Source organism: Triticum urartu, chromosome 4A, assembly GCF_056163025.1.
Source record: "Triticum urartu cultivar PI428250 chromosome 4A, HENAU_Tu73, whole genome shotgun sequence".
NCBI classification, from domain to species: domain Eukaryota; kingdom Viridiplantae; phylum Streptophyta; class Magnoliopsida; order Poales; family Poaceae; genus Triticum; species Triticum urartu.
In genome coordinates this window covers 136468883-136478554 of record NC_141876.1, presented here as the reverse complement: position 1 = coordinate 136478554, position 9672 = coordinate 136468883, and positions in this window count along the sequence as shown.

Here is a 9672-nt window from a genome sequence, read left to right as displayed (position 1 = left end):
GCCGACAAATCCTGATAGGAGATGCACATATCTCTTTCTCAGGGCACACTCAGATTGTCCAAGGTACGGGTAGGCCAGCCCAGAGTTGCCCCTGGTGGCCACCGGCAGCTCACAGGTTGGACCAACACTCAGAGGAGCACTGGCCCGGGAGGGGGGGGGTAAAATAATGATGACCCTCAGGAGCGCGACTCCCAAGGGAAAAGAAAAGGGTAGGTGGCAAATGGTAAAACCAATGTTGGGCATTGCTGGAAGAGTTTTATTCAAGGCGAACTGTCAAGGGGTTCCCATTATACCCAACCACGCAAGGAACACAAAATCCGGGAGCATAACACCGATATGACGAAAACTAGGGCGGCAAGACTGGAACAAAACACCAGGCATAAGGCCGAGCCTTCCACCCTTTACCAAGTATATAGATGCATTAATTAAATAAGATATATTGTGATATCCCAACCAGTAAACATGTTCCAACAAGGAACAACATCTCCATGTTCCAACAAGGAACAAACTTCAATCTTCACCTGCAACTAACAACGCTATAAGAGGGGCTGAGCAAAGCGGTAACATAGCCAAAAAACGGTTTGCTAGGACATGGTGGTTTAGAGGCTTGGCTTAACAATATGGGAGGCATGATAAGCAAGTGGTAGGTATCGCAGCATAGGCATAGCAAAAGAGCGAGCAACTAGCAAGCAAAGATAGAAGTGATTTCGAGGGTATGGTCATCTTGCCTGAGATCCCGCAAGGAAGAAGAACGAGTCCATGAAGAAGACAAACGGACGTAGTCGAACGAATCCTCACAAACGCAATGTTATCGGAACTAACCCGAAGAAGCAACACCGGAAAGAAGCAAACAACATAGTAAACAACCATCACATAAGCATGGCATGATGCACAACTAGTATGATGCATGTCCGGTTTAAAAAGGGCATGGCATGGCAAAGTGCAACAAACAACACTACAAATTAAGTGGAGCTCAATATGCAACGAGTTGCATATTGACGGAACACCACATGACTTATTTAGTTCTCTCTCGTTTATGTACCCAACAATATTGAATGTTGTTAAACATGGCAAGAGGGTGAAGCAAAGAAAACTAACTATCTAGTCAAGTTTAAATGAGGCCGGAAACAACAAACAACAAGTCCGGAAACTCCTCATGAGCATATTATAGATTTGGTAATATTCCGCCCTAAACATTATTTTAGAGTTTTTAAACATGCAAGATGAGTGCACCAAGTAAATCTAGGCATTTTTCTACCCCATTTACATATAAAGTTTGTTACAAACCGAGTTACGGTTATTTGGTTATGAATTAAAGCATTTTAACATGGCATAGGAGTAAATCTACACAAACAACAATTTAAACATTTTAAACATGGGTGAAAGTGACAAATTATTAAACTAGAAAAAATTCTAGACATTTTACATATAAAGTTTGTTTTAATCCGATGCACCGTCTGTGAGTAATTATATGTATGAAGCTAGGGGGGTTTTCTGTAAAACTGGCAAGCTCTGGATAAATAGGAAATTCGGCCGCGAAAAAAAAACAGGCACTCGGGCTGAATCTAGCTGGGCCAACAAGAACAGGGGATCTGGAGGGGAAAGCTCACATTGGGCCTAGCAGGGGCGCGCGGAGCTGGGCCTCGCGGGCGAAGGGAGCTGGGCCTGCGCCTTGGTGCTGGGCCGGACTTGCTGGAGGAAGCTCTGGGCCGGGGCGAGGGAAGATGAGGCCCACGCGCGGTCGCTGTGGCATCGTGCCCGGTCAACACGAGGCGCAGGCGAGCGGGCAAACTGCTCGCTCTGAAGAAACAGCGACAGCCACAGGTGAACACCGGCGCGATTGCAGGGACTTAGCGAGGCGATGCAGGCGAGGATCGACGGCGACCGGACGCGGGAGTCGAGGGCGGCTTGGGACCATGTCAGCAGCGGCTTGCGGAGGCGCTTGGCGTCAGGAGGCGGGCTTGACAGGGGCGCGGTCCTCTGCTCGAGAAGAAGCAGAGCAGCAGCAGCCTTGAACTTGGGCGCCGGAGGCAGGGACGGGGCCTTGGAGCGGGATCCGGCCGGGAACAGGCAAGGGCGGCGGAGGCCGGCCGAATCTGGTGGTGGAGGCGAGGTTCCATGGCGGCGGAGCTCCATCCCGTGGCCATGGCGAGGCCCTTGTTCGTCCTGAAGAAAGAGAGACCGCGAGGTGAGGTGCTAGAGAGAGAGAGAGCAACGGTAGAGAGAGAGAAATGGAGGCGAGGTCGGCCTGGCAGGGGTGGTCTCCGACGAGGCCGGCCGGCGACGAGGTAAGGCGGAGGCGCTCGGGAGGAGCTCGTCTCCCTGGAGAGCGAGGATGGAGAGGATCGATGGGCTTGGGGTGGCTCGAGGGGAAGCAGAGGCTGGCGCTGGTTGGCTGGATTGGATCGGGGGAAAGAAGCTGGTTGGTGGAAGGATCCCGAGGGGGATTTGGTGGAATGGCGGCGGCGGCTGGGAGGATGGGACATCTCTCCTCAAATTTAGGGTTGGACTATATATTTATAGCATATGGGTGTTTGGCTAGGGGCTAATCTGGATCCTTCGATCGAAATCGAGCGGTTGAGAAAAATAGGTTAGGAAGTCTAATAAACAAAACGGAGATGTTTTGTAGACGTTTGGGGATGTTCCGGATCCAACGGTGACAACTGTCCGGTTCGGGTCCGGGACAGATTTCGGACGCGCACGGGAGGAGGCTGTGGGCCGACGAGAGAGGTTAGGTTGGACCTGGCGGTAGGTAGTGAGCCGTGTAGACGGTCTCGAGCTGAGAGAATAGAAGAGAGGGAGGCCCAGCGACTGTTTCCGGAGACCGAAAACGTCCGACGTTTTGACCGACTATATTGTCGCTATAGTTAACGGTTGGGGCGTCAAACGAACTCCGAATGCGACGAAAATTGACAGGCGGCCTACGTACAACATAACAACACCACATGCCAACTTTCATCCCATTCCGAGAACATTTTCCGGCCACTTATAAAATAATATTTCGGACATGCCGCGGGCGCGTGCAAGTGTGTCTGGGCTCAGAACGGACAACGGACGGAACTGGGGGAACCCGGACGGATGCAAGTTTTGAAAACATGATGATGCAATGCACATGATGACATGACAAGGTGCAACACGCAAGCGAATGACATGGCAACGACGGCGAATAACTGGAGGACACCTGGCTCAACGGTCTCGGGGCGTCACAATCATCGACCCGCACACCACCGTTGTGCCGCCTCTTCGGGTCGTCGCGCCGCGACACGCGATCCACATCGCCATGAGGTCTTCCCGCCGTCGCCCCGACCTGCCTGCCGCCACTGTGTCGCCCCTTCGGGCTGTAGCGCCGCGACCCGCGGTCCACTCCGTCGTCATCGCGAGTCGACTTCCCGTGGTATGCGCCGCACTACCTCCCTCGGCGCGGGAATGCCATCATCCGCGCCAGTCTTCGTCACACTGTCGGTTCCTTGCCTACTTCGAGCACCGTTGCCGGGCTCCTAACCAAGCCGCCGCCGCCGATCTTCTTCGGCCGCCACCGCTGCTAGCCCGTAGCCGCCGCCGCCCATCCACCCCCTTCGTCTTCGTCTAGCACCAGCCCATCGCCAGCGTCGCTGTCATCTACCCCGACCACTTTGTCTACTCCGACCATCGTTGGTGAGATCGACCCCACACCGATTGGCGCCACATACTAGTCGATCAGTCTCTCTACAACGATGAACCTTGGTCGAGCAAGCAGCGACACGTGTAGTAGTAGAGCCACCGACGTAGCAGTTCAGGAAATCCCTTCTAAACCTTGTACACGTACGTACAGCCACATGCCAAAAAATACGGCCACGTGCGTACATACGGGCAGGGTCTCGAACGCCTACTCGCACATACATACGGCCAGGGCACGTGTACATGGAGAGGCAACGGACGACAGCAACGGCATCGTGTTCATTGGAAGCCAACTGGCTGGTTCGGAATGGAGAAACCACGCCGCGTTCATTGGGAGACAACAGAATGCGTCGTGTTCATCGGGAGCCAACCGGCTTGGACGAAACAGCCGAAACAGGGTCTCGTACCGTAGTATAGAGGAAACGGCCTTTTGTTCAACCGGCTACGGTCAAAACGGGATCTTGTTCATCGGGAGGGGTCTGGCGTACCGCAAAATGGAGGAAACAGACTTGTGTTGGAGCGCTACGGTCCAAACAGGGGTCCTGTTCATCGGGAGGGGTGTGGCATACCGCAAAACGGGATTCCATGAGCTACTGTTCACCCATCGCCGACTTCCTTCAGCCTCCACCTGCACTGTTCATCCACCGCGTCTTCCTCCTTCCTCCATAGGCTACTGTTCATCCACGGGCTACTGTTCATCCATGGGCTACTGTTCATCCAGCCCTCCACAGGGTCCTGTTCATCCACCCCCACACCTCCTCGATCGGGGTCCTGTTCATCGAGCGGCAACGACCTTTACTGGGTCCTGTTCATCTAACCCTCACCGAGAACTGTTCATCCAACCCCCAACAACGGTCACTGTTCATCAAGAGGCAGCAGCAGGTTCGATCGGCTTCAGTTAGCAGCAGTACCGAAGGAATCGCTCGGGTTCAGTTAACACCCAGGGATCGATCGCTCGGGTTCAATAACGTAGCTAGTGCAATCGCTCAGGTTCAGTAAGCGAACGCCTCGCTCGAGTTCAGTTAGAACCCAGTGCCTCACACCCACGCGCGTATGTGTACGAGAGAAACACGAAACCTCCGTGCATCGCTCGGCGCCGACCACCCACCGTAACCGGGAACTCCCCAATATTTTCCTCACCCTCGCTTCTACCACGATTTTTTCCGTCACGAAAGTCCCAAAGAATGTCATGCAACTGCGTCCCGGCCCGCCCAGGACAAAAGCCCATTTTCTATCATGATTTTTTGTCATAGAAGTAGGAGCCCACCACATATATGATGATACATGCTTTTGTCAAAATTATCGTCATGAAGTGTCATAAGCATGACAAAAAAATTTGTTCGCCCCAAAATGTCACGGATGTGTCTTTTTTGTAGTGATATTCTTCACCGCCGCCCAGTGACTCTCACCTGGGTTGGCCTGGTATCTTCTTGTTAAGCTTATTGCAAATGCAACATCAGCCCGAGTACATATCATGGCATACATGATGGATCTGATTGCTGAGGCATACGGAATACTACTCATCCTGCTTTGCTCATCAATGTCGTAGGACTCTGAGTCTCGCTTAGCCTTATACCATGTGAGAGTGGCAAGAACCCTTTCTTTGCCTCCCTCATGTTGAACCTCTTCAACACTTTATCTATGTAAGTGCTCTGGCTTAAGCCGAGGAGCCTTCTCGATCTATCTCTATAGATCTTAATGCCCAATATATAAACTGCTTCACCAAGGTCCTTCATTGAAAACTTGCCATTCAATGACTCCTTGACCGAGTTCAGCATCGAAACATCATTTCCAATCAGTAGTATGTCATCCACATACAAGACCAAAAACACTATTGAGCTCCCACTTAACTGCTTGTATAAACAAGCGTCCTCTTCAATTTTGATGAAACCGGGACCAGTTGCAACCTCATCAAAATGAATGTTCCAACTCCTAGATGCTTGCCCCAACCCATAAATGGATCTCTTGAGCTTGCATACCGTACTAGCGCTAGGAGGTTCGACAAAACCCTTGGGTTGCATTATATACACGTCCTTGGTTAAATTCCTGTGAAGGAAAGCTGTTTTGACATCCATCTGCCATATCTCGTAATCGAAATATGCAGCTATAGCTAGTACGATCCTCACTGACTTTAGCATCGCTACCGGCGAGTAAGTCTCATTGTAGTCAATTCCTTGAACTTGTCCATAACCTTTAGCGACAAGACGAGCTTTGTGGATCCGAACATTTCCATCCACATCGGTTTTGTTCTTAAAGATCCATTTGCAACCAATGGTTGTTACGCCAGGCGGCAGCTCAACCAAGTCCCGGACTTGATTCTTATCCATGGACTTTAACTCGGATCTCATGGCCTCTAGCCAGGCCCCGAAATCTGGGCTCACCATCACTTCCGCATACGTGATTGGCTCGTCGCTGTCTAGCAACAATACATCGCACACTCAGCGCAACCTTTCCGACCTTCGTGGTTCCGGTGCCGCTTCCACCGCGAGTTCCCTGGACGACTCTGGTATGATCTCATCACCAGCCGAGTCGTCCCCGAGTGGTCCTCAAATTTCTTCGAGTCAGACCGTCCTCCCACTGGCCTCCCGACTAAGAAGCTCTTTCTCAAGGAAAACCCCATTCCGAGCAACAAACACTTTTTTCTCTTCACAGTTGTAGAAGCTATATCCCAAGGTTTCCCTCGGATATCCCACGAATATGCATTTATCCAACTTGGGTGTAAGCTCGCCTGACATAAGTCGCTTGACAAATGCTTCATAACCCCAAATCTTTAGAAAAGACAAACTCGGACTCTTCCCGATCCACATCTCAGGTGGTGTCTTGTCTACAGATTTTGATGGTACCCTGTTAAGTGTGAAAGCTGCAGTTTCTAGAGTGTATCCCCGGAATGACAAGAGTAAATTCGATGTACCCATCATAGACCAGACCACGTACAACAAGGTCCTATTTCTCCGTTCTGACATGACGTTTCTCTGTGGCGTACACAGAGGTGTGAGCTGAGGTACTATACCTCGGCTTTTTAGATGATCATCAAACTCCTGGCTCATGTACTCACCTCCATGATCTAATCGTACAAGTTTTATAGTCTTGCCGAGCTGATTCCCAACCTTGTTCTGAAACTCTCTGAACTTTTCAAAAGTTTCCAACTTGTGCCTCATCAAATAGATATACCCACATCTACTCTAAGTCATCGGTAAAATTCACGAAGTACTAATAGCCACCTATGTTAGTTGTGCACATTGGACCACACACATCACTGTGTATAAGTTCCAACAGCTTGGATGCCCTCTCGCATCTCTTTGCAAAGGGAGACCTAGTCATCTTGCCGAACAAGCATGATTCGCATGTCTCGAATGACCCAAAGTCGGACGAAGTTAGAAGTCCATCATCATGGAGCTTCTTCATGCGTTTCAGACTAATGTGTCCAAGCCGGCAATGCCAGAAATATGTCGAATTTATCTCACTTGGCTAATGCCTCTTGACATTCACGTTATAGACCGGTTCCGTTTCTAGATTCAATATAAATATCCCATCTACAATTGGTGCACAGCCATGGAACATACCATTCAAATAAAACGAACAACCATTGTCCTTTAAATTGAATTCGTAACTGACAGTGTCCTGGACTAGGGGGGCTCACCACGTCGTCTCCCAGTCAGTTAGATTGGGCCGAGGACCCCCATGGCCGTATACTCATGGGTCAGTTCGGACAGCTGCCGCATACAAGGAAGATTCCACAAGACTTGGTGGTCAAGACAAGGACTCCTCCCCCACCGGCGTATTCGGCTAGGACTCTTGTTATCCTAGGCCTCTGGTGCATTATATAAACCAGGGCCAGGCTAGTCGATAGAGATACAACAATCATAATCATAGGCTAGCTTCTAGGGTTTAGCCTCTATGATCTCGTGGTAGATCAACTCTTGTAATACTCATATCATCAAGATCAATCAAGCAGGAAGTAGGGTATTACCTCCATAGAGAGGGCCCGAACCTGGGTAAACATCGTGTCCCTTGTCTCCTGTTACCATTGACCTTAGACGCACAGTTCGGGACCCCCTACCCGAGATCCGCCGGTTTTGACACCGACAGTAACCCTGACTCATCAAGCATGAGGCAGAAATAATGCTGTGACTAAGTGCAGGAATGTAATAACAATTATTCAATTCAAAAATAAATCCAGAAGGAAACTGGAGCTGCATTGTGCCGACTGTCGGTGTCAAAACCGGCGGATCTCGGGTAGGGGGTCCCGAACTGTGCGTCTAAGGTCGATGGTAATAGGAGATAGGGGATACGATGTTTACCCAGGTTCGGGCCCTCTCTATGGAGGTAATACCCTACTTCCTGCTTGATTGATCTTGATGAATATGAGTATTAAAAGTGTTGATATACCACGAGATCGAGATGGCTAAACCCTAAAAGCCTAGCTTGTATGACTATGGTAATGATTGTCCTCCTATCCAGACTAAGCCCTCCGATTTATATAGACACCGGGAGGATCTAGGTTTACACAAGGTCGGTTACAAAGAAAGGAATCTACTTATTTGATCGCCAAGCTTGCCTTCCACGCCAAGGAGAATCCCGTCCAGACACGGGTGCAGTCTTCGGTCTTCGTATCCTCACAGCCCATTAGTCCGGCCCATGTCCAATAGGCCAAACGCCCGAGGACCCCTTAGTCCATGACTCCCTCAGTAGCCCCTGAACCAGGCTTCAATGACGAGGTGTCCGGCGCGCAGATTGTCTTCGGCATTGCAAGGCTGGTTCCCCTTTTCGAATACTTCAGGATAGTCTTTGGGCGAAACGACAGTGTCTGGACCTGCAACACAAGTACCACTGTCGTAGAGTATAGTATTTTACGAGTCCAATCTGCTGATAATTTTTTTTAACGTGACATCATGCTTGCCCGGTTATTTATTTCGAACCGTTTCCTATCCCGCCGTTCCATGTTTCGAGGCGTGGTTGTTATTGGCACGTCCTGTCAAAGCAGAGATCGTGTCCCCTTATTGCGGGATTCTCATTAATACGAGTGTGGGTAACCCAACTGATATGTTGGAAAGATTCCTTAGGAATAGGCAAGTCTTCAGGCTCAGGAGGAGGCGTTCAATACCCCGTGCCTTTATAAAGGAACCAAGGGTCGTCTTTTTACTCCAAACCTCTCCTCAGCCTTTCCAACCTCAAGTTCTAGCACCCAAGGCTCGACTTCAGTGCTCCAAGCTTCCCCATCATGTCCGGGCCCAGCCCTCAAGGTCGATGGGTGGCTTCCTCTGCTACAGAGGAGGATATCGCAAAGCTTCGGGCGGCCAGATACCTGACCGCGGAGATCCCCACAGGCTTCCTGCTCAAGCACAGGTTATTCCGACCCCTAGATCCAGCGAGAGGGTCGTATTCATCTCTCACTTCCTCCGAGGTCTAGGTGTAATGCCCCGAGACCGATGTGCCAGGTGTCTTCCAGTTATTCGCTGTTGTTGCCTTGTCATTTGTTTGCGTGTCATGCATTTCATATCATGTCATCATATGCATTGCATCATCATGTTTTCAAAACTTGCATTTGCCCGGGTCTCCTAGTTCCGTCCGTTGTCCGTTCTGAGCCCAGCCACACTTGCACGCGTCCGCGACACGTCCGAAATATTATTTTATAAGTGGCCAAAAAAGGTTCTCGGAATGGGATGAGAGTTGGCGTGCGGTCTTGTTATGTTGTCAGTAGGCCGCCTGCCAAGTTTCATCGCATTCGGAGTCCGTTTGACGCCCCAACGGATAACTATAGCGACATTATAGTCGGTCAAATCGTCGGACGTTTTCGGTCTCCAGAAACAGTCGCCGGGCCTCTTTCTCTTCTCTCTTCTCAGCCCATTGCCTTCTGCACTACCTCTCACCACCAGGCCAACCTTACCCTCCTCACATCCGGAGCCGTCCGTTTGTTATCGAGGGTCCCCGAACCCCCCCTAACCACCTAACCCCTCTCTGCACAGTACATCGACCCCACACGCGTGTCCGAAACTTCACCGAGCCCGACCCGGA